The 26,323-nt window shown below is 35.0% G+C and overlaps 1 protein-coding gene and 1 non-coding gene across 6 annotated transcripts in view; both read right to left on the reverse strand.

The window, feature by feature from the left end:
• LOC106081112 (protein spire) overlaps positions 1-26,323 on the reverse strand; it is a 222,303-nt gene that overhangs the window by 181,416 nt on the left and 14,564 nt on the right. The gene's annotated exons all lie outside the window — the stretch shown is intronic.
• LOC131996459 (U6 spliceosomal RNA) lies at positions 14,833-14,939 on the reverse strand. Its single transcript, XR_009397880.1, has one exon. It is a non-coding gene; the product is annotated as a U6 spliceosomal RNA (small nuclear RNA).

Raw genomic sequence — 26,323 nt, forward strand, 5'->3', positions numbered from 1 at the left:
AGGCGTACAAGAAGCAAAACAAAAAAAGTCTCAGGAAAAAATTTTTATCGAAAAAAAAATTACTAGGAATTTTTTCAAAAAACCCAAAATTTTTACAAATTATTCATAAGTTAAATAAAAATTTAATTTTAACAAAATTTATTACCAATATAAAATTTTGACAACAATTTTTACCATTGCGCTTGCAGTGGCTCTATAAGTGAAAATCGGGCGAGAGTTTTATATATACAATATATGGCAGCTATATCTAAATCTGAACCGATTTCAATGAAATTCACCAGTATTATCGAGAGTCACAAGAAAATCCTTCATGCCAAATTTCGAAAGAATCGGTTAACAAATGACCATTTTATTGCAATATTACTGCAAATCGGACGAATATATATATAGAAGCTATATCTAAATATGAACTGATTTTGACCAAACTTCTTAGATATTGTGGTAGGCATTGAGGAAAGTGTTGTGCAAAATTTTGGGAAGATTGGTCAATAACTGCGCTTGTAGTGGCTCTAGAAGTGAAAATCGGGCGATATATATACATGGCAGCTATAACTAAAACTGAACCGATTTCTATAAAATTCATTAATAATAACGAGAGTTATAAGAAAATCCCTCATGCCAAATTTCGAGAGAAGCGGTTGAAGCGACAAATGACCCTTTAATTGCATTATTACTGCAAATCGGCCGAACATATATATGGGAGCTATATCTAAATCTGAACGGATTTCGACCAAACTTTATAGATATTGTGGAAGTAGTCGAGGGAAGCATTATACAAAATTTTGGGAAGATTGGTCAATAACTGCACTTGCAGTGGCTCTAAGAGTGAAAATCGGGCGACATATATATACACGAGAGCTATATCTAAATCTAAACCGATTTCTATGGAATTCACCAGTAATGTGGAGAGTCATAGAAAAATCTTTCCTGCCGAATTTCGAGAGAATCGGTTAACAAATTACCATTTTATTGCATTATTACTGCAAATCGGCCGAACATATATATGGGAGCTATATCTAAATCTGAACCGATTTTTATCAAACTTCTTAGATATTGTGGTAGGCATCGAGGAAAGCGTTATACAAAATTTTGGGAAGATTGCTCAGTAAATGCGTTTGCAGTGGCTCTAGAAGTGAAAATCGGGCGATATATATATACGAGAGCTATATCTAAATCTAAACCGATTTCTATGGAATTCACCAGTAATGTCGAGAGTCATAGGAAAATCTTTCCTGCCAAATTTCGAGAGAATCTGTTAACAAATTACCATTTTATTGCCGTATTACTGCAAATCGGATTAACATATATATGGCAGCTATATCTAAATCTGAACCGATTTTTTCCAACTTCAATAGGTTTCGTCTCTAGGCCGAAAAATATGCCTGTATTAAATTTGAGGACGATCGGATGAAAACTGCGAACTGTAGTTTGTACACAAATTAACATGGACAGACGGATGGACAGACAGACGGACATAGCTAAATCAAATCAGAAAGTGATTCAGTCTATCGGTATACTTATCAATGGGTCTATCTCTCTTCCTTCTAAGTTATAATGACCTGTACCACAGTAGTGTTGCAACGTATAAAAAGATGTCGATGGGCCTAACACAACTCAATATCCCAAATTTCGGCAAAATCGGAAAATAAATGCGCCTATTATGGGGCCAAGTCTTTAACTTGAGAGATCGGTCTATATGCCATCTATGTCCACATCTGGACCGGTCTGGGCCAAATTAAAAAAGGACATTGAAGGGTCTAACACAACCCATTTTCCGAAATTTCAGCGAAGTCGAACAATAATTAAGCATGTTATGGGTCCAAGACCTTCAATCGAGAGATCGGTCTATATGGCAGCTTTATCCAAATCTGGACCGGTCTGGGCCAAATTAAAAAAGGACATCGAAGGGCCTAACACAACCCATTTTCCGAAATTTCGGCGAAATCGAACAATAATTACGCCTTTTATGGGTGCAAGACCTTCCATCAAGATCGGTCTATATGACAGCTATGTCCAAATCTGGACCAAATTGAAGAAGGATGTCGAAGGGCCTAACACAACTCACTGTCCCAAATTTAAGCATAATCAGACAATTAATGCACCATTTATGGGCCCCAAGACCTTAAATCGGCAAATCGTTATATATCGCAGTATATCCAAATCTGGACCGATCTGAAACGTATTGAACAAAAATATTAAGAAGCCTAACACAACTCACTGTCCCAAATTTCAGCAAAATCGGACGACAAAAGCGTCTTTTGTATGCGCAAAACCTTAAATCGAAAGATCGGTCTATATGGCAGCTATATCCAAATCTAGACCGATCTAGGCCAAATTGAAGAAAGATGTCGACTGGCCTAACATAACTCACTGTCCCAAATTTCGGCAAAACCGGATAATAAATGTGGCTTTTATGGGCCTAAAGCCCTAAATCAGCGGAACGGTCTATATGGGGACTATATCAAGACCATCCTTCGGTGGTGGGTATAAAAATGTTCAAAACTTTTTCTAAAAATTTTTTTTAAAACATTTTCTAAAAAAACTTGATTCTACAAAAATTTCTTAAAAAATTATTTGACAAAAAACTCGCCTTCGACTTCCCTTAAAGAAATCACGTTACCACGTCCATGCATTCATGTGTACGCTTATCATAAGTTAAGATGCTGTGGCATTACTTTCATTGGACTTTGTTGTGAGTGAATGTCATACTCAGACTGATGGCTGGCTGTCTGGGGACAGTTACAAATTTGGGGTGTACCATTCTACTCAGGTGCATGCATGATTTGCTGGGTGTTTAGAGGATACCCTAATTTGCACTTTCTTTTGTCCCCTCAATACAATGGCTGTTATCACAACAAAGCAGTGCAACCATCTGCTGGGTCATTATGAATGAATGAAGAAGTGTTGTTTTTATTATCGCCAATAAAAGATTCCATTTCTTTATGTTTGATTACTCCCATATATAAATCAGACAGTCAGTCGGCCACACGACGATTGTGGTGCCATAGAAATCCATAGTATGTTGAATGTTTTGTTTTGATTTGTTATTAATTTTTTCATCGTCACGAGTATGTTGTGCAAATAACCCCATAAATAAGCTTCTTAATGGCCAGCGGCAGTGGAGCCACTTGGAAATGTGGCTGGGTTGAAGAAGACTGACCTTTCCTCACACAAATACCAATGGCTTTATTCGAAGATGAAAATATTCAGAAATGAAAGGAAAAGTAGTGGCGTCATTTTTATTTCACACCTTAAGGGTCATCGTAATGAAGCATTGCCTTTATAAAAATTATCAACATTTTTTGCTATTATATTTAGCGCCGCAGAGTTTAGCATGTTCGCCTATGACGCTGAACGCCTGGGTTCAACTCCTCAAAAATAAAAAAAAAAATATGTCAGCGGTGACAATGCCTTCCTAATGCTGGCAATATTTGTGAGATATTATGCCATGTAAAAATTTTACCCAAAGAGGTGTCGCACTGCGGCACGTCGTTCGAACTCGGCTATAAGAAGGAGGGCCCTTATCATTGAGCTTTGAATCGGAAAGCACTCATTTATGTGTGCAAAGTTTGCCCTTGTTCCTTAATGGAATGTTTATGGGCAGATTAGCATTTGAAAATATTCTATTATTTATCGATATATGACAATTACCCTTTTATGAAGTTGATCTTTAATTAAATTTTTATAACTTGGTAAAGCTAATTTCATTAATTTATTATTAGATTTAAAATCGAATCGTAAGAAGTAGAAAATGGAAAAACTTATCGATAATCGACATAAACTAACGATTAAAAACACTAATCGATAACGAAAATTATTCGATTAATTAAACTTATCAACAGATAAAACGTACAACGTACATTTCTTCACAATCAATCGAATCGAATCGTAAGAAGTGGAAAATGGAAAAACTTATCGATAATCGACATAAACTAACGTTTAAAAACACTAATCGATAACGAAAATTATTCGATTAATTAAGCTTATCAACAGATAAAACGTAAAACGTATATTTCTTCGCAATCAATTGTAGGACAGATTTAAATTTTACAATTTATCGATAATGGAATTCCTTCCTTAATGAAATCTATCGATAAATGTATTTCAAAAAATTGGTAAAACAATATATCCATTATTTTTTACTATCGAATTTTAAATATTCGATCAGTTTTAAACAAAGTTTGAATTGCTAGCAAAAGTTAATTTAAAAAACAGCTATTTCGTTATTTCAAAATTTTGCAGATGATATTCTCTGATTATAAAGAAAATTTAACGATACACCTAAAATTAATCGATAAATAAAATTGAAATTGACGATTCGATTGCTTCGATGGCTAGACAACAAATGATAAATAAAATTTATCGATAAAAAAATGTATCGATTAATAAAATTTATCGATAAAAAAATGCTTATCCATAGTCATCGTAATGTTCCTATGAAAAGGACGGCGAATCAAAATACTTTTGCTTTTATATGAATAATCGATTCCTCATAGTTTAGTACATATGTATGTATTTATATATATTGAATTCGATAAATTAAACTATATTCATTTAAAATGTATTGATAAATGAATGGTTCATAAATCAGTAAAATACTATGTTCCATAAGTATTTTATGTCGACAAATAAATTAAAATCGATAGAACATATATAGAAAATTTAACCATAGTAACATTTATGTATAGATAAATAATATGCTTGATACAAATTGATAAATAAATGCATCGATTAATACAACTAAATAAAACGTATTGATAAATAAATTTTATCAAAGTATAATAATCGAAAAATAAATTTTATCAAAGTAAAATATTATCGATAAATACAACTTATCGATAAATAAAAGGTGTTGATTAAATCAAATAAATGAAACTTATCGATAAAAAAATTCTATCGTTGAAAAATTCAAAGATGAATCTAATTTATCGATCGATAGGTAAAATTTAAAACAAGTAAAAACGTGTTAAGTTCAGCCGTACCGAACTTCTGATACCCACCACCAAGGATATAATAATCACCCTATTTTATTATAATTCTACTGCAATAACCAAAGTTAGATTTAAATAGGGGCTGGTCTCGATCCTATTCTATTCAGCTCCCGACAACTCATATACAAGTAACAGTTTCAGCGAAATCAGACAATAAATAAGCTGTATATGGGATTAAGACCCAAAATTAGAAGATTGGTCTATAAGACAGGTAAAGTCTGATCTGATTCATATTAGGGTCGGATGTCGGGAAATATAACAATCGAAAGATAACCAAAATTTATCAATTAATACAACATATCGAGAAATACGACTTATCGATAACTACAACTTATCGATAAATATAACTTATCGATAAATAAAACTTATCGATAAATCTAACTTATCGATATACACACTTATCGATAAATATAACTTATCGATAAATACAACTTATATACAAAACTTAACGATAGATACAACTAATCTATAAATACAACTTATCGATTAATACAACTTATCGATAAATAAAATTAATAATTGAATAATACACCAAAATAAAACGTATCGAAAAATAAATTATAATCATTCACTGATCGAAATGTGTTCATTCACCGTAACGTTGCGTCCAACAGCATCTTTGAAAAAATACGGTCCAATGATTCCACCAGCGTACAAACCACACCAAACAGTGCATTTTTCGGGATGCATGGGCAGTTCTTGAACGGCTTCTGGTTGCTCTTCACTCCAAATGCGGCAATTTTGCTTATTTACGTAGCCATTCAACCAGAAATGAGCCTCATCGCTGAACGGTGAATGAACACATTTCGAACCGAACACTGATTTTGGTAATAAAATTCAATGATTTGCAAGCGTTGCTCGTTAGTAAGTCTATTCATGATGAAATGTCAAAGCATACTGAGCATCTTTCTCTTTGACACCATGTCTGAAATCCCACGTGATCTGTCAAATACTAATGCATGAAAATCCTAACCTCAAAAAAATCACTCTTTATTATCACCAACAAATTTTTATAAAAAATGTTTTAAGAAATTTTTGCTCAATCATTTATCAATGCACTGACGTTGCACAATAAGAGTAGCACCCAAGTATTAAATAAAAAAAAAAAGCATAACAAACATGCTATGTAGCCAAAGACATGACCGGCATTTTGAGTAACAGTTTTGTTGCCAGCCACTCACTTTTGCTAATTGCCACAGCGGCCGCATTTCACACGCATAGCTAAAAGCCGGCTGGCAGCCAAGTGTTACTTGCAAACCGTTACGCATACACCACATTCGAATGGTATTGGTTAACTTCAAATGCTTTTAGATGGTGCCGTGTTGCACTTAAACGATGAAAAGAAGAAAACATTTAAATTATATCACATACAAATTTGTTGATGTAATTCCCATTTCTTTGCCATTTTATGAGTTTGTTTGCTGCATTATTCTTTCCATTGGTTAATTTACGATTAAATGTGAAAATTTACCATGTTTACGAGCGCGAGGCGTTAGTAGCCTTTATTCCCCAGACCTCGTTTTCTCTGAATCATAGTAGAGTCGGTGGTTCTTTTCTTAAATTCATTATTTGATTAGATAAGAAAAACAGACTTTGCTGAGACTTTGCTATGAAAAACAAAAGCAAAAAATTTTTATTTTTCAATTCTATGAACTCATTTTCATGTGTTTTTTTTTTTTTTTTGTTTAAAGGCAGTAATCATATTGATTACCATTATCAGTGCTTGTTCTTATTCTCTCTGGCATATATTGCCAAAGGGAATCAATTGGACGTTGCATTTCGACGATTCCATGAATAATTCTAAGTCAAAATTGGAGAGAAGTGTGAGAAGTTTGCCCCTGTTCCTGGCCAAATTTGCATTTGAAATTGGTTTATGCAATAAATTAATAATATAATAGTTTTTTGTACCTTTGTGGAAAACTCCTTCAGACGAGCTGTTTTTATCCCATAGAACAAAGGACCAAATGTTAGTGTACAACATGGTCGTGGCATAAAAGATAGCTGTACATTAACAACTTACTGTGCCATAATAAAAGAAAAACTGATAACTGTACAATAACGAATCAACTCTTGAATCACTGGCCTGTATAGATTCCTGGAAGTCTGAACAAAGGCCCTACAATCAATGCTGGTCTAGGGATCCCAAGTTGGAACGAAAAGTGGACTTTTAAACTTTTCGACTTTTAATAAAATAGCAAAACTTTAACTTTCGACTAATTTTTAGAAAAAGTTGACTTTTCGACTCTATCAAAAAGTCGACTTCACAAAAACAAGTAAAAGTGTGCTAAGTTCGACCGGGCCGAATCCTATATACCCTCCACCATGTCATTGTGCAAAATCGCAGACAATTCAAATAACAATTGCGCTCTTTAGGGGCTCAAGAAGTAAAATAGGGAGATCGGTTTATATGGGAGCTGTATCAGGCTATAGACCGCTTCAGACCATATTTGACACGTACGTCATGGACGTAAGGTCATGGGCGTTGTACAAAATTTCAGGCAAATCGCATAATAATTGCGTCCTCTAGAGGCTCAAGAAGTCAAGATCCCAGATCGGTTTATATGGCAGCTATATCAGGGTATAGACCTATTTGAACCATATTTCACATAGTTGTTGAAAGTCGTAGCGAAACACGTCATGCAAAATTACAGCCAAATCGGATAGGAATTGCGCATTCTATACCCACCACCGAAGGATGGGGGTATATTCATTATGTCATTCCGTTTGCAACAGATCGAAATATTTCATTTCCGACCCTATAAAGCATATATATTCTTGATCAGCGTAAAAATCTAAGACGATCCAGGCATGTCCGTCCGTCTGTCTGTTGAAATCACTCTACAGTCCTAAAAAATAGAGATATTGAGCTGAAACTTTGCCCAGATTCTTTTTTTTTCTATAAGCAAGTTAACTTCGAAGATGGGCTATATCGGACTATATCCTGATATAGCCCCCATATAGACCGATCCGCCGTTATAGGGTTTTAGGCCCATAAAAACCACATTTATTGTCCGATTTTGCTGAAATTTGGGACAGTGAGTTGTGTTAGGCCCTTCGCCATCCTTCTTGCATTTGGCCCAGATCGGTCCAGATTTGGATATAGCTGTCCTATAGACCGATACGCCGATTTAGGGTCTTAGGACCATAAAAGCCACATTTGATTTTTCTGAAATTTGCGACAGTGAGTTGTGTTAGGCCCTTCGACATCTTTCTTAAAATTGGCCCAGATCGGTCCAGATTTGGATATAGCTGCCATATAGGCTGATTTCTCGATTTAAGGTTTTGGGCCCATAAAAGGCGCATTTATTTTCCGATGTCGCCAAAATTTGGGACTGTGAGTTAATTTAAGCCCCTTGACATACCTCTGCAATATGGCACAGATCGGTACAGATTTGGATATAGCTGCCATATAGACCAATCTCTCGATTTAGGTTTTGGGCCCATAAAAGGCGCATTTATTGTTCGATTTCGCCGAAATTCGGGCCAGCAAGTTGAGTTAGGCCCTTCGATAGCCCTCTTCAATTTGGCTCAAATCGGTCTAGATTTGGATGTAGCTACCATATAGACCGATCTCTAGATTTAAGGTTTTGGGATCATAAAAGGCGCATTTATTGTCCGATGTCTTCGAAATTCGGGACAGTGAGTTAAGTGAAGCCTCTCGACATGCTTCTGCAATATGACACAGATCGGTCCAGATTTGGATATAGCTGCCATATAGATCGATCTCTCGATTTAAGGCTTGGGGCCAAGAAAGGTGCATTTATTATCCGATTTCTCCGAAATTTGGGACAGTAAGTTGTGATAAGCTCTTCGGCAACTTGGCCCAAATGAGTCCAGATTTTGATATTGCAGCCATATAGACCAATATCTCGATTTAAAATCATGGCTCCAGAAAAGGCGCATTTATAATCCGATTTCACTGACACGGTGACTTCTGCTAGGCTTTTCGACATCCGTGTCGTATATGGTTGAGATCGGTTTATTTTTAGATATAAAGGGTGATTTTTTTGAGGTTAGGATTTTCATGCATTAGTATTTGACAGATCACGTGGGATTTCAGACATGGTGTCAAAGAGAAAGATGCTCAGTATGCTTTGACATTTCATCATGAATAGACTTACTAACGAGCAACGCTTGCAAACGTTGCGTCCAACAGCATCTTTGAAAAAATACGGTCCAATGATTCCACCAGCGTACAAACCACACCAAACAGTGCATTTTTCGGGATGCATGGGCAGTTCTTGAACGGCTTCTGGTTGCTCTTCACTCCAAATGCGGCAATTTTGCTTATTTACGTAGCCATTCAACCAGAAATGAGCCTCATCGCTGAACAAAATTTGTCAAAATTTGAACACATTTCGAACCGAACACTGATTTTGGTAATAAAATTCAATGATTTGCAAGCGTTGCTCGTTAGTAAGTCTATTCATGATGAAATGTCAAAGCATACTGAGCATCTTTCTCTTACAATGACTTGTACTTATTAGTGTTTGGTCCGAATCGGAACATATTTCGATATAGCTGCTATGGGGCATAAGGCATGCATTTTTTACCGGATTTTGACGAAAGGGGTTTTACATATGTATCCGAGGTAGTGGTTATCCAAAGTTTTGCCCGGCCGAAATTAATGCCTTTTTATTTGTTGTATTTGAATTAAGCTTCAAATGGTCCCTATATCCTAGCCGATTTTCAACTCTGAAGATTAATGCTCAAGTAGAACATTACGTTTTATTGCACATGTGAGTAACGAACTTTTATTCTCTATCACTTCTTCTATAAAACCTTACAAAGAACACAAATTATCTCTATTCGATCCGATTTTATATAGCCGGCGTGATCAAATAAAATTTTTCAAGAATGTCAAATTTTCCAAATTTTATTGTTGTGGTCACCATTAAACATGAAAACAAGTCGCCTTCACTAAATCTAAGTCTATCTATTCTAAATTCCATCCAGGCTTCTTTAATTTCGATGCAAAAATCTCTATTTGTAAAATGAACCCTTATATGGAAGCTACTTAAAAATAGTGATCGATTCGTCCATGGATTGGATTATACTTTTACTATGCCGAGAAGATGTCGCTTGCCAAAATTTAGACAAATTGCAACAAGATTGGACACATATAGGCTAAGATTGGACCCATATAGGCCATATTCACATTTTGTGGGCTTAAGATTTGTAGTCCCAGTCATTTAGTAAGCTTTTAGGGTGCTAAAGATTTTAAAATCTGGAGTCCAGTCTTTACGGGGGCAATGATAAGATATAGTCCTATACAGTCCATACTCGAAGATGAACGCTTAATGGATAAAAAATATATCTGTGCCAGAATTCAGCTTCCCAAAACATAAAACTATTAATCTTTCGAGATGAGCTTGGTGATAGGAAATTGTTTTACAATCATTAAGGTCATCTGACTTCCATGTGACCCTTCCGTTTACATAACGGATTCAATTTTAACAAGAATAAATCAAAGATTAATGAATAGTAACACTTGAGTATAAAGTACCCAACTGCATCTCAGAAAAATTGGCAACAATTCTTACCTAGTAACATAAGCAAAGCAAAACTTATATCTCTGTGCAGCTTTCTCTACGACTTTTCGCCTATTCGTCTTCAAAATCGATTATTCGACTTTTTAATCATTGAAAGTCGACTTCGAATTTTTTTTGCACAAAAAGTCGACTAATCGATTAAGTCGACTTTGAGATCCCTGAACTGGTCATATAATCAAAAATCAATAAAACACCCATAACCGAAAAAAAATAATCTGCCCCCATATTGCTAGTCCATAGCTTTAATGATAAGTGACCTAAAACCCCTCTCCTTCATTCAACCTAACCTCAATTAGTTATCTTAGCTCCCCAATATTACGCTAGGTGCATTTTCAAAGGTATGAAATAATTTTATTATGCTTCTGTTACTACCATTTATGACTTTGCTACCATTTGTATAAAAGTGAATAGTATTAAAAAGATAAGAACATATGACAAATGAATCAAAATACCAAAATAATAATGTTCAGTGTGAATGCGTTAAAATGAGTTTATATTATGTATGTATGTGTTTGTATGCAAACTATGACGGTCATCTGTTGTCCATATGATTGCTGTTGCACTTGGCAATGTTGTTGCACTAAATTTGAACTTGAACTCATAAAAGTTGTAGACAGAAAACGTAGTAAACAAATGATGGTGATGATGTACATATATATGTCCATACATAAATACTGTATTGCATAGCAATGATGCAGTGAACATTACACACATACTATCATACTGGTACATATCTTAACATATTTTATTTCATTGCTCTTTTCTAAAGTGTATTTTAAAGCTTACAGTCTCTCACAACATTAAAACGTTATGCTGGTTGAATATATCCAGAGAGCGAGAGAGAGATAAAACCTGCATGAGAGTCAGCGTCAGCTGCAATGACTCATTGCATTCACTGAACATACTTTGCAATGATATCACTAACGACACAGCATCAAAGAGCGTAAGATAATCAAGAGAGAGTTTCTGCTTTGTCTTCCCCGTACCGTAAAATAACTCGCGTTAAAGACACAACATTTTTATTGTATTCCAATTGGATTCACATTGAGGGCTGCAACATTTTCGGGTTATTCTGTTTTGATTCGAGCATTCGTTCGAACATTTTTTCGTATTTTGCTTTGTTTCTTTGCAACCGAAAGTTGCAATAAAGGAAAAACGAAATATCGTGAGCAATTCAAATATGTTGTGTCTTTAAATTTTGTCACTCGTCATCACGTATTGCCCTCTAACGCCAGCTCTTATCTTTCTTACGCTCTTTGCACAGCATAACCTATGACAACTCTTACCATAATTTAAAATCCTATACACACACAGGCACTCGCTCAAGCAGCTGTGTTAGAAAAACAAAAACAAACGGTCATTCATATACGCATTAAAGCGCATGTCCCTTGACCTTCAAATTCATATTATAGGGGATAAGAAAAAAAAAACAAACAGCAACAACTCCAAATATAATATGGTATCATGCGAGAGTAATTGAATTAAGGGTTGCCACTTTCAGAGAGCTTTTTTATATTTGCCAACACATTGATTCCTTTAAAAGGAGATATATATGGAAATATATCGGAATGAGGTCCGCAATCAGCAAAATTTTCTGTAGAATTAAAGTTTCAACTAAAATTTTCCAGATTTTCTTATTGGAGTGGGTAGTTTGGAAAAAAATGCTTTCAAAAAGGATAAAAAAGATGGTAGAAAAATGGTAACCGTATGTAGCGTGCTTTAAGGAATAGATCCAATTGCCTTTTTGGTTGCACATCTATAATTCCTACGTTGGCTAAGCACAAAGACATAGACCAAAAGTCTGCAAAACAACCAATGTACAAAAGAAACAGGGCCATCCTCCTTAGAATGAGCTTTCTTTATCTTCAAGATCGAATGACCCAATGTTATTGAACATCATCGGCTGTAAAGATGCCGATTACTGTTGAATCACGCATCTTCCTCTGTTTTGAAGCTAATAAGGATACAGCAAGGGCTAATTAACCGATTCTGCGATGGGTGAACATAATAGGCAGGTTAAGTTCGAAGATGGGCTATATCGGACTATATCTTGATATAGCCCCCATATAGACCGATCCGCCGATTTAAGGTCTTAGGCCCCTAAAAATAGCATTTATTATCCGATTTTCCTGAAATTTAGGTCAGTGAGTTGTTTTAGACCCTTTGACACCATTCTTCAATTTTGTCCAAATAGGTCCAAATTTGGATATAGCTGCCATATACCGACCGATCCGCCGATTTAAGGTCTTAGGCCCATAAAAGCCACATTTATTATCCGATTTTGGTGAAATTTGGGACAGTTAGTTGTGTTAGGCTACTCGACATCCTTCTTCAATTTGGCCCAGATCGGTCAAGATTTGGATATAGTTGCCATATAGGCCGATCTCTCGATTTAAGGTCTTGGGCCCATATAAGCGCATTTAAAATCCGATTTCGCCGAAATTTGGGACAGTGAGTTGTGTTAGGCCCTTCGACATCTTTGTGCAATTTGGCTCAGATCGGTGCAGATTTGCTATATAGACCGATGTCTCTATTTAAATTCTTAACCCCATAAAAGCCACATTTATTATTCAATTTTGTTGTGTTAGACTACTCAACATTATTCTTCAATTTGGCCCCGATCGGTCCCGATTTGGTTATAGCTGCCATATAGATTGATCTTTCGATTTAAGGTATTAGGCCCATAAAAAGCACATTTATTGCCCGATTTCTCTGAAAATTAGTGATTTAGACAGTGAGTTGTGTTAGGCCCCTCAACATCTTTCTGCAATTTGGCCCAGATCGATCCAGATTTGGATATAGCTGCCATATAGACCGATCTCTGGATTGAAAGCCTTGGCCCCGAGTAGCCTGTCAAATGCTTTAACAACAGCACACATTTGCCTAAAAATTCTTTGCTATGCTATTTTTTGAATAGACACTGGACAAATTTTAAGTTTTGTCCTTAACTATTTACATGAATTTAAATCTAAAAACTGAAGTACCTAACGTCTCTTATTGTGATTTAACTAAAAGATGTACTTGAATTTCCCTACCACATATACAAAGTGGTAATAGAATAAGCATTTAGGTTTTGAGTATTAAAAGATCTCCCTTTTATATGTATTTTATTTCACTGCTGGCACAACCACGAATAGGTGAGCATATCTTCTCTTCTCAATTTTCTTGTCTTCACTCCTTCGAATACAGTTTATAACGTTGAATTCATAATTACGGCTTTTTTATCATTTTGAGAAACTGCTGCAACGACGTTATTTTTTCTCTCTATTGAGAAATACAAACTTCCAACAACAACAAAAAACCAACAGTCCACTCTTCTCCATTAGGAATCCTCAGCCATCCTATTCTGCATTTGGTGGCTCCCATCTCTGCACACTGAAAGATCCCCCACTTTTCTTCAAGACACATTTAACTTAATGGTCTCTAACTAGACGAACACCTATCCTAATTTGAATCCTTATAAAAGATTATAAAACCAAAGAAAAGAAATCGCAAAAAAGCAAAATTGAATTTTCATAAAAAAACTGTTTAAAAAAAATATTTTGAATGCAATTTTTAAACCCACAAAATTCGAATATAGTCCGTTTAAGCCTATCTGGCCCAATGGTGGTGAAAGAAAGACACCCAAGGATTTAAGATTCGTATTCCACTTAAAACTACCTTTCACTTGAGTCCCATATTGTTCTGATATGTTTATATGACCTTTTGAGAGATTTGAGGGGAGCAATGAAGTCTTTTTTTTTCCTTATTTCCTGCTTATTATCTCTTATTACTTGGCAACTTTGGGTCATACGCGATATTTACGTAAAACAAATCCACCACCCTTCATGGAGATGCAATAAATACATTTGGAAGGAAAATCGAAAATCCTATAGTGATGCCAGAAATTCTGTGCTACTGTTACAAATGATAATGGCGGTGTGTCAGTGGACGACAACGTACGTAACGCGTATGTACTTGCGAACAATCAAACACACATACACACACACACTTAGCCCACGTAAACAAAAGTTTTGCTATGAGAGAGCAGACAGAGACAGACGTCAGCTGTTAAATTGCGTTGTTAAAAGCACTAAGAGAGTCATAATGGATAAGAGGTTGATTGAGATGGGGCAAAATGAGGAAATATCCTTAAATTAGATGGTTATCGAAAGTTGAACTGAAGGACAATAAGAACGTGACATATATGGAAGAAAATATAATGGGATTGGATTTTTAAGGGTTTAAAGAGAATTTGAATTGAAATTGTTTTGAAGACAAAATAAAAATTTTTTTTTTTTTTTTTTTTTTTAAATGTGGAACGCTTCACGATTTTGCGTGTCATCCTTGCGCAGGGGCCATGCTAATCTTCTCTGTATCGTTCCAATTTTAGTATATGTTCTGCCGAAGCAAGAATTTCTTTAAAATACCCGCATCCCTAAAAATTTCATTAAAATTTGCTATATAGAGAATATTTAACGAAATTTTGTCATAAGAATAAAATTCATGGGAAAAAATTTGGCATTGGAGAATATATTATAAAAATTTAGTTTTAGAGAAAATTTCATGGAAATTTTGTCTTTAGACTTTGTCTTTAAGAGAAAATTTCATTGAAACTTTGTCTTTCAAGAAAATTTCATGGAAATTTTGCCTTTAGAAAAAAAATTCATGAAAATATTTTTCCTTAAGAAAATTTAATTGAAATTTTGTCTTTAGGGAAAATTTTATGGAAACTTTGTCTTTAGAGAAGAAAATTTCATGGACATTTTGCCTTTAGAGAAAAGATCATGGTACATATGTCTTAAGAGAAAAGTTCATGAAAATTTTGTCCTTAAGAGATTATTTTATGGGAATTTTGTCCTAAGAGAGAAAAATTCATTGAAGTTTTGGCTTTAGAGAAAATTTTATGGAAAATTTATCCTTAAGAGAATATTTTAGGGGAATTTTGTCTTAAGAGTAAATTACAAGGCAATTTGTCTTAGAGAAAATTTCATGGCAAAAAATTCATGAAAATGTTCATGGAAATTTTTTATTCAGAGAAAATTTCATGGAATTTTTGTCCTTAGAGAAAAATTTGTGTAAAGTTTGTCTTCAGAAAAAATTTCATGAAAATTTAGTTTTTAAAGAACATTTTCATAGAAATCGCCTTGTACGGTTTGAATACTTAACACCGATGATAAATTTTATTGGTATGCTTTCAATTTTTTTTTTTATTTATTCCCACCAAAGCTTGTTGAGTATCAAATAATTCTAGTAATTCCCCAAAAGTACTCAGCATTTAACATCAATCAAAAACAAACTTTTAAATCGAACTTAAGCATCGAAAAAATGATCCATGATTGATAGATTGAATGATTGGTAGAAGTTCCCACCAATAAATCTCAGCCATTTCTACTATTTAAGAGTTTTTCTAAACTCTTGGAAAAAAATGCTCAAAAGCTTTAAATTGTATTTGGAGTATACAAATCAATGGTGGATGGAGCAGATCAGATCTTACAATGAAAATCATTTCCGTTTCATGGTTATCCCACCAAAAAATAAAGCAAAAACAAATTTTGTTGTGTTTTTCTTTCAAGAAGTTCTTTCTTGCCTCTGTAGAGTTTATTGAGCACCATTAAGAGGTTTATTATCAACACGCGGTTATTATGAATGAGTGAAGGAGGTGGATGCTGGGAATAGTTGATAGGGTTGGCTGACTTTGTCGGTTGGCTATGAATGGTCTCTGGCCATAAGCCATCTGATAATAAAATAACCATTAACATCTCACACTATTTTTTGGTGAGAAAGCCACACATTGTTTGTTATATGAGATGGGCAGAGGTACAAACAACAAAATGGAAGGACAGACATAGCATTTGGACAATTAGACATGAGTAAGGTTCTGGGTTGTGTTTGTTCTGGTATTGATATCTGCTAATGCATTTTTTCTTCAAAGAGTTTTTATGCGAACGTGACCATCTACGGTTTTACTGCATTTTCGTTTGTTATTAAACCAAATTCTGAAAACCGGTAAAAGAGCTTAAAGGGGGTATTACTACGTCAGTGATGAATAAAACTTCCATTACAATGTATGGAGTAGTAAAAGTTTATTTCACCATTATTCCAGTTTGAGCATTGACATTTTGGGATAAAAACATTAACATGGCAATAAAATTCAAAAAAAGATCCATTAGGAGATTTTTTCTCAAAATATTAGGTGAAAAATTAACATGGTAACTCTGGAAGGTGTTTTACTTAACACCAGCAGTTGAAAAAATTTATTCAAAAGCCTATGAAAAACATTAACAAAATCTTTTAGGTAGTGTTTTGTAACTAAAAAAGGGGAAAATTCGAATTTTAACCCATTTCCGGAAGTTTCATCAATTTTTTGATCATTTTTTTTCAACAAATGAGAGTTTTCCTATACTTCCCCCTTCTCCACCCCTTCTCAATAATGAGGTGCTAGATGTAGAAAAATAAAAACAATCCATAAATCCTAATGATTTGTTAAAAGCTTGAAAAATTATGACTGCTTTTGAAAATTGACACCTCTTTGGGTAGTAAATCAACCAAAAAGAAGCAAAAAAGGTATGAACATTACAATGAAAAGCATTGAAAATCCCCCCCAAAAAAAGAAAAATCTAAAGTAACAAACTTTATGCCTTTTAGAAAAGAAAAACAGAAACAAAAAACAAGCCGCTGTTAATTTGAAAGGTCCATACACTTGCCACAACAGTTGTTGTTGCTCAAAATGGTATTTTCGCTCATGGTCTGTTGGTCATAAGACCCCAGATTTTATGATCAGAAGAGACCACCACCAAAGAACACTGGAACAATGAATGCATTAAGGCAGCAATAACATTGTCTGCCGTCTTAATGGTCAAATAAATATTTGGTAGTTGAAGCCGGTTGTGGGTAATCTATCACAGTTCTCTTAGCCATAATGCAGCCATACAACAACAATTAATGACTGCTGACTGTAGCCAGCCTAGCATTGGGTGTGTTTTTAGATTTTTCGACAAGCTTTCAGAAAATCACAGAAAAAAAAAACAAAAACAAAAACAAATCATGGAAATAAGAAGAAATTGAAAAGCGCATTTAGAAATTCGAAAGGTGCAGAGGCAATTGCTTAGTTGAATGTTGGATGCTTGCTGCCATTGCCACCACATGTCGATAGATCACCCCAGTAATCGAGCAACCTGTAAGCTTTGCAAGCAACTTCGAGTGCTATAAATTGAAAATCTTGTTGCATGAGGCCACAGTGTTGGAGTTGCTGTGGCAGCCACTATATGCCACAATGTGTGTTTCTAATTCCCATGAAAAGCCCACCACCACCATTACAACAACTACTTACAATGACTATTTTCGAAGAGTCGATCGGTTGGTCGGTCTGCTGCTAGCCATGATAAATTGCCAACAGATGGCATCCACCGAAGACAATGAACATTTCCATTCCAAACAAAGTCAAACATATTTTTTAATTTTTTTTTTAAGAATATCAAACATACGAGGTTTGTTGGAAAGGAAAAAACCAAAAAAAAATTATAAAAAATATATTAAAAATTTTATATAAATACAAAAATAGTATAAAAAAAATTTAGAAAAAAAATAAAAGTAAGTAAGATCGTGCTAAGTTCGGCCGGTCCGAATCTTATGTACCCTCCACCATGAATAGCATTTGTCGAGTTCTATGCGCGGTATCTCTTTTTATGCAAACAAAGAATAAAACTGTTATGCTATTGGAGCTATATCAAGTTATAGTCCGATTCGGATCATAAATGAATGCTGAACATTGTAGAAGTCATTGTGCAATATTTCAGTTCATTCGGATCAGAATTGCGCCTTGTTGGGGCTCAAGAAGCAAAATCGAGTGATCGGTTTATACGGGAGCTGAATCAAGCTATTGATCGATTCAGACCATATTAGACACGTATATTGAAGGTCATGAGAGAAGCCGTTGTACAAAATTTCTGCCAAATCGGATGAGAATTGCGCCCTCTAGAGGCTCAAGAAGTCAAGATTCCAGATCGGTTTATATGACAGCTGTATCAGTTTCCATACCAATTTACGCCATACTTAGCACAGTTAAGCCACTAGAGGGCAGCTATATCTAAACACGGACCGATGTAGCCCATTTACAATCCCATCCTACTTACACTAATAAAAAGTATTTGTGCAAAATTTCAAGCGGCTAGCTTTACTCCTTCGAAGGTTAGCGTGTTTTCGACAGACAGACGGACGGACGGATAGACGGACATGGCTAGATCGTCTTACGATGTCATGACGATCAAGAATATATATACTTTATGGAGTCTTAGACGAATATTGCGAGGAGTTACAGAATGACGAAATTAGTATACCCCCATCCTATGGTGGAGGGTATAAAAACATAAAACAAGTAAAACTGCATAAGATCGGCTGGGCTGAACTTTAGATCCCACATTTTTTGTTAACATTTGTGAACAAAAGAAGTTTTTTCCGAGATATTGGTCTTTATTGGGTAAGGATTTTGAGGGGATCAAATATTGTTACTATTCATAGTTTTGTCAGTTTTGGGGAATAATAGAGGCCGTTTTAAACCCACGGCTCAACTATATATCCAACTATAATCCGATATATCCAACTATAATCCGATATTGATCATACTTGGCGCAGGCATCGAGGAGTCTAATGCAACTAACTGTACCAAATTTCAAAACAATCACTATTCTTAGTTTTGGGAAATAATAGAGGCCGTTTTGAGCCCATGGCTCAACTATATATCCAATTATAATCCGATATATCGAACTAAAATCCGATATTGATCATACTTGGCACAGGTATCGAGGGGTCTAATGCAACTAACTGTGCCAAATTTCTGCAAAATCGGGCAAAGAACTAGACTACAAACCTAAAATAAGCAGAAACGCTTCAAATTGAAAGAAACGCCTACCAAATTTGGTAGAAAAAGCCCTAAATGGCAACACTGGTGGGGGGTTCTTTTATCTTGCCGCATGTTACGGAGTTTTTGACTTTTTGCCTCTTGGATGTCGAGCACATGATTCTGAGTGCGAGTTAAAGAAATGGTGAAACATCCAAAACAACGCTAAATTATCATAAAATTCTTATGTTGTAGCTGAACCGATTTTCTGAAAATATTTACAGATTGTGTAGAATCTTAGCATTGTCAATGTATGGTAATAAATTTTCTGCGACTTTTTGTTGAAATGTGCGATTTTTTTTATAATTTACCGAAAATTATTATTAGCATGAGATTCTCAATGATGCAACTTCTTCAATTCTTACAAGACCCAGACTACTATTTTTTGAGAAAAATATTTTTTTGTGTGACCTTTTTAAGAAAAATCGACTTATTGTGGGACCTTTTCAAAATTCTCAAAGGTAACCCAGTTCGAAAGAATCAATAAAACTACCAAGTTAACAATTTTGTCATCCCTAAATGTTACTCTCTATTGCCCTCATTCTTTCTTTAAAATGGATGTAGGCAAACGATGTCATAGGACAAATCATTGAAGTGAACAAATATCCAATCATGCAAATGAGTAGCATGCCTTCTTTTCAATATGTCTCATGAGAGTGTGCCAAGGACTTTTACTGAGTTGATTTGAGTCTAACTTGTATTAACATTCCTATGACATTTTTTATTTTCAATGTCAGTTCTCACCTTAAAGTTTTACCTTTATGCACCACCCTCGCTTTGTCGTGGTGGAGACCTGCAATGGACTTGAGAGGACTCTAGAGCGAGAAATGAAATTTCTTTTGTTGCTCTATCATGTTTTTTCATCTTCCATTGAGATTCAATGAAAAGGGGCCAATGAAGTTTAAAGCTTAACTAATTTATTTGGTTTGGTAAACACACAACAGAAGAGACAACAGCAACAATCAATGTAAGTTTCTTACGAAGGAGACATACCTACTAAAGAGAAAACATGGCCCCAGGAATACAGTATACTAGATATGCACTTAGCAGCATATGTTTGAAGACATCAACAACAACAGTAGCAGCAAAAACAACAAAAAAAATGCAAATGGGTATTTGCAAATAAAATTGAACATCAAATGTTGTAAGCAGCGTTGTTGTAGAGTGAGGGAGAGGAGTGGGGAGAGAGAAGAGCTTAGATTAACAGAGATATACATCTATGTTAGGAACAACAACATTAATATAAAAATTATGCCCACAACAATGACAGCATACACCTCCTGTTGCTTGCTTGCTTGTTGCCTTTGTTGTTGTTGCATTCGAACTCAATCTGTAATGCTTGGTCTACGAATGTAAACAAACAACAGCAAAAAAAATAAGAAAAAAAATATATAAACATTAAACCGCAATAAAATGAACACCGTAAAGGTCATTCATTCACCGTTTCGTTGGTTCGCCTTCATTGTTCATATCACTGACCCAGAGACCCACAGGGAAATGTGATTAAAGTCAAGAAGACAATGATCATCAAGTCGCCGCCGCCACACGAGTTATAATAATATAAAACTTTAACAACAACAATAACAGCAAAAGCAACAGCGTTATAATCTCTTCAGAAAACAACACCAGCAACAAACAACAAACAAACACATGGGCCACATAAAAAATTGTCTTGTAATTTTTGGGTATTTATTTTTCTTTTATCGTTTTCTTTATCGCTGCTGCTGCTGTTGCTGAGGCTGAGGCCTTAGCATAGCAAAGAAATTTTTAACTGAGTTGATATGGAGGGTCCCAAATCACAGTGTGAACCCTGGTCACTTTCACTTGTAAATGGGAGAAAAGAATGAAAAATTTCTTTAATATCAAAAACACGAAAGTCATTTGGAAACGTAATGTGATTTTCCACAAAGAAAGAGAAAAAGATAAATAAATTAAAATGAAAAATAAGTAAAAATATAAAATAAATGAAATTACTTAAAGTAAGATAAGATTAAATATAAATTTAAATAAAATAAAAACAAAATAAATTAAAAAAAAAAAAAAATAATAAAATGGAATGAAATGAAATGGAATAAAATAAAATAAAATAAAATAAAATAAAATAAAATAAAATAAAATAAAATAAAATAAAATAAAATAAAATAAAATAAAATAAAATAAAATAAAATAAAATAAAATAAAATAAAATAAAATAAAATAAAATAAAATAAAATAAAATAAAATAAAATAAAATAAAACAAAATAAAATAAAATAAAATTTAGAATAAAAAAATAAAACAAATAAAAAATATAAAATAAAGCAAAATAAAATGAAACAAAACAAAACAAAGGTAAATCAATAACAAGTAAAAGCGTTCTATGGATGCTGCAAAAAGTTTACACCAAGGATTTGTTCTGTACGCGACACGATTGTTGAAAGTTGGAACAGAACACTATGTATAAAATTTCAGCCCCATCGAATAAAAATTAAAGCTTCAAGGGATGATCGGTTCATATAGGAGCTATATCAGGTTATTGAAGCATTTTATTCGTGAGATACCGGCCGCAATGTTGGAAAGAGTATGGCGAAATTGGTCTAGATTAGGTTAAAAAGAGGGTGCAGATATTAATACGCCCCATGCCACTATGGACATACACCTAAGCCAGTAATCGGCTTGTTGTGCGCTCTAAATACCTCGAAAAAGAAAATCTAAGTTGAGAATTCCGTGCTACTTACAAAATCCTTAATTGTTTTCCAGGCCACTTTCCTAAGTTGATTTATGTCTGGTGTAGAGTCCCCACCTAAGTGCCGGTATCTGTTAGACGCAAAAGCCGGGCAATGACAAAGGAAATGCTCCAACGTCTCATCATCTTCCCCGCCTGCACTACACATGCTATCACTTGCCGCACCGATTTCACATAAGTGAGCTCGTACACCTAAGTATTTGACCTTGTCAAATATCGAAATCGTCTTATTGAGGAAACGGGGTGCGTTAAATTGGCCCACCTTCGACTTCCTAGTGAACAGGCATATTTCTCTGTCTTCTCTGTCTTCCCTGGGTTAACATTGAGACCTCTGGGTCTAGCCCAGTCATATGCTATATGCAAGACCCCTTCGGCCCTTCTGCATAGCTGGTTCGGATCCTTACCCCTTAGAAGTATTATAACGTCGTCTGAAAAATTCTAACGTCTTGTAAAACTTTTTAAACTCCTTATGATATGAAATCACACTGAGACCCAGAACTCATGTTAGTACATTAGCCTACTCCTCACCTTCTATATCTAATTATTATGATGACTACGAGAAAGTCACGCTAATTAGTATTTTTCCGCCTCAAAAATATTCCCATTTCTTTTACGAAGCTAATTTGCTTCATTAAAAAAGCCACATTTTCTTACAGGAAATTATCTTGGTAACGCAGACATTAAATTTGAATTTTAACAACTTAAGCTATTCATGCGCATGCTCATGTAGAGACAAAAAACTGATATGTTCAGATTATAAAAGATCATGCGCACGTTTAATGAAGTGCAATTTGTGAGATGGGTGAAAATGTCTTGATTTCATTGCGTTTTTTTTTATTTCCACAAAAATATTGCCTGTGATATTTAAACCATACATATTTATATTGTATCCAGTACAAATGTTATGTTGATGGTTAGTGTGATTTTTTCCTCGCCTTTTCCTTTAATGACGGATCTTGTGATGAAATTTATGTTTTTCCGGTTTTCATTTTGTTTAAATTACCACTTAATTTCTATAATGAGACCTGTGCCTCAGTTTCTTTTTGGGTAAGCTTAGGGGTAATTCGCCAGACTTCCACAAGAAGTTAATAAAATGGAAAATCTTTGTTTTCACATTTTTTTATTGGGTTTTATTGTGTGTTAGATGCAGTGCATGTTTTGTCGGTTTCGCTGCGGTCTTTAGTCATAGGCCACGCGCAGACGCAGTGTAACAAAAATCACGCACCTTATTTCGGTTGGCATTTGTAAAATATTCAGAAGAAGAAGAAAAGGGGAAGTAGAGGGAAAAACATATTAACTTGTTTTGTCTTTGGAGATTTTTTTGGACTTAACAGATATTTGAGTAGCCATGCATATGGACGGACATTGTAATAGTCACAAATGACCAGGGGTTTTCAATGACCATAAACAAGAGTTGCCATATAAATATTAAAAAAAAATAATAAAACAAAAATCTAGAGAAAATAAAAATGATTAAAATAAATAAAAAAATAAAAGTAAAATATAATAAAAAAAATTAAATAAAAAGAAATAAAATAAAATAAATAAAAAAATAAAATAAAATTAAATATAATAACAGAACAAGTAAAAAGGAATAAAGTTCGACCGGACCGAACTTTGGATACCCACAATCTCAGATAAAACCCCCTTTCGTCATAATCCGATGCAAATTGGATAACTTATACACCCAAATTTTTCACGGACATTGAGTGTTCTTATAAATATAAGTCACTGTTGAATTTTTTTTTCAAATTTCAACAAAATCGGGTTATAAATAAAGCTTTTATGAGCTTCAGACCATTAACCGGCATATCGGTCTATCTAAATACAGTCTAAATACAGTCTTATCTTTACCATATTTCGGTCGGGATTTCAAATTTCAGTGAAGTTGGATAACAAATAATGCTTTTAGAGGCTTCAGACCCTTTATCGGAAGATCGGTCTATATGGCAGCTATATCTAAATATAGTCCGATCTGAACAATATTTGGGGCGGATGTGGGTAGACCTTAAACTATCCACTGTATCAAATTTCAGCGAAATGGGATAAAAAATAATGCTTTTATGGGCTTCAGACCCTTTATCGGCAGATCGGTCTATATGGCAGCTGCATTTTAATATAGTCCGATCTGAACCATATTTGGGCCTATGATGGGAGGCCTAAAATTACTCACTGTTTCAAATTTCAGCGAAATCGGTTAAAAAACAAAGCTTTTATGGCCTTCAGACCCTTTATCGGGAGATCGGTCTAGTTTTGAAGCTTGTAGAGTGACGGACGGACAGACACGCGGACATCGTTAAATCGTCTTAGAATTTTACCACGATTCGAAATATATACACTTTGTAGGGTCGGAAATTTATATTTGGATGTGTTGCAAACGGAATGACTAAATGAATATACCCCTATCCTACGGTGGTGGGTATAAAAAATAAAAAATATAAATTAGCAAAAAATAAAGAAAAAATTGTGTAGGTTGGTCTGGAAGGAAATATAGTCTATAAAATTTTTTGATATCGGAAGGGGGGCGGACCCTCCCCTTACTTCAAAGGTACTACCCAAAAATAAAAGTGGGGTCCAAGTAACTGGGGGACCGCCCCAACTCAAAAACTCGCTAAAATAGGTTCATTGGACGAGCATGAGAATATGGTACTCAAATGAAGGGTATTCGGGAGTATACTACGAATATAGTCAGGAAGAAGGAAAAGGCTTTATAATTTGTTGATATCTGAAGGGGGCGGACTCTCCCCCCAAAAACACCGCCCAAAATCAAAAGAGGACCGATAAGAACAATATGGATATCAAATGAAAGTTATTGACGAGTAGAATACGAATATAGTATTAAAAATTAGGTCTAAGTACCCAGGAAATCGCCCTAAGCCCAAAACTTCAAAAAGCAGACAAATTGAACGTCCATATCAATATGAGGCTCAAATGAAAGGTATTCGGGAGTAGATTAAGAATCTGGCATACAAGATCAGATTGAAGAGTAGGGGGTCATCCCACCCCCCAAAATCGCCCCAATTGGGCATATGACTCATCATAACTATATGAGACTCTGTTTGTTTGTTGGTTTCATAAAATCAAAAATGCCTAAACCGATTTTCTTAAAATTTTCTTATATTGTTTAGGTTCTTGTGGAAGGAACATAAATTTTAAAAATCGGATGATGGCGGACCCTCCCCCGTTACCTTAAAAACGCCAACCAAAACCAAAAGTGAATTGATAGGCACAATATGGGTATCAAATGAAAGTTATTGAAGACTTGGAAACGAATATCGTCTTAAATTTTGGGTCCAAGTACCCAGCGGGCCGCCCCAACCCCAAAACCCATTTAAACAGATATATTCGACGTCCCCATTAATATGAGACTCAAATGAAAAGTATTCAGCAGTAGCTTACAAATATTGCATTAAAAATTAAGTCCAAGTAATGGGAGGTCGCTCCACCTCCAAATCCCACCAAAAGGGAATATCAGCCGACCATGGCTATATGGAATTCAAATGAAAGACATTTAGAAGTATATTACGAATATAAATTTGGCATTTTGTGGCACTTTTCCTCATAAAAATACGTCGAATAGGTTAATTGACCCATTATGGCAATATGGGACTCACATGAAAGGTATTTGAGAGTATAAAACGAATTCGATATCCAATTTTGGAGCCAAGTATTTGGGGGTACGCCCTAAATCACCCCCTAAACTGAACTTCATTTCCGACTAAAGCAATGCAAATTTTGCCCATGAACATTCCTCTAAGGAACAGGGGCAAACTTCTCACATATCAATGAGTGAAGTCGGATTCAAGTTTAAGCTCAATTATAAGGGGCCTCCTTTTTATAGCCGAGCCGGAACGGCGTGCCGCAGTGCGACATCTCTTTGGAAAGAAGTTTTACATGGCATAGTACCTCGCAAATATCGTCAGCATTAAGAGGGGCCAACCACCGCTTTAAATTTTGTCCGATGTTCCCGCCAGCATTTGAACGTACGCGTTCAGCGTTATAGGCGGACATACATGAATTCGATATCCACTTTCAGTGCAAGGTTTCCCCACTCTAAAAAGGTAAAAGAGAGTTAAAGAAGGCGCAGGGCGCCCCGGTGATCGAGTTAGTAGAGTGCTTGGATTACCTGTGCAGGGGTTGTGGGTTCATTTCCCGCCAGAAGTGGTATCACAATGGAC

Source organism: Stomoxys calcitrans, chromosome 3, assembly GCF_963082655.1.
Source record: "Stomoxys calcitrans chromosome 3, idStoCalc2.1, whole genome shotgun sequence".
NCBI lineage: Eukaryota > Metazoa > Arthropoda > Insecta > Diptera > Muscidae > Stomoxys > Stomoxys calcitrans.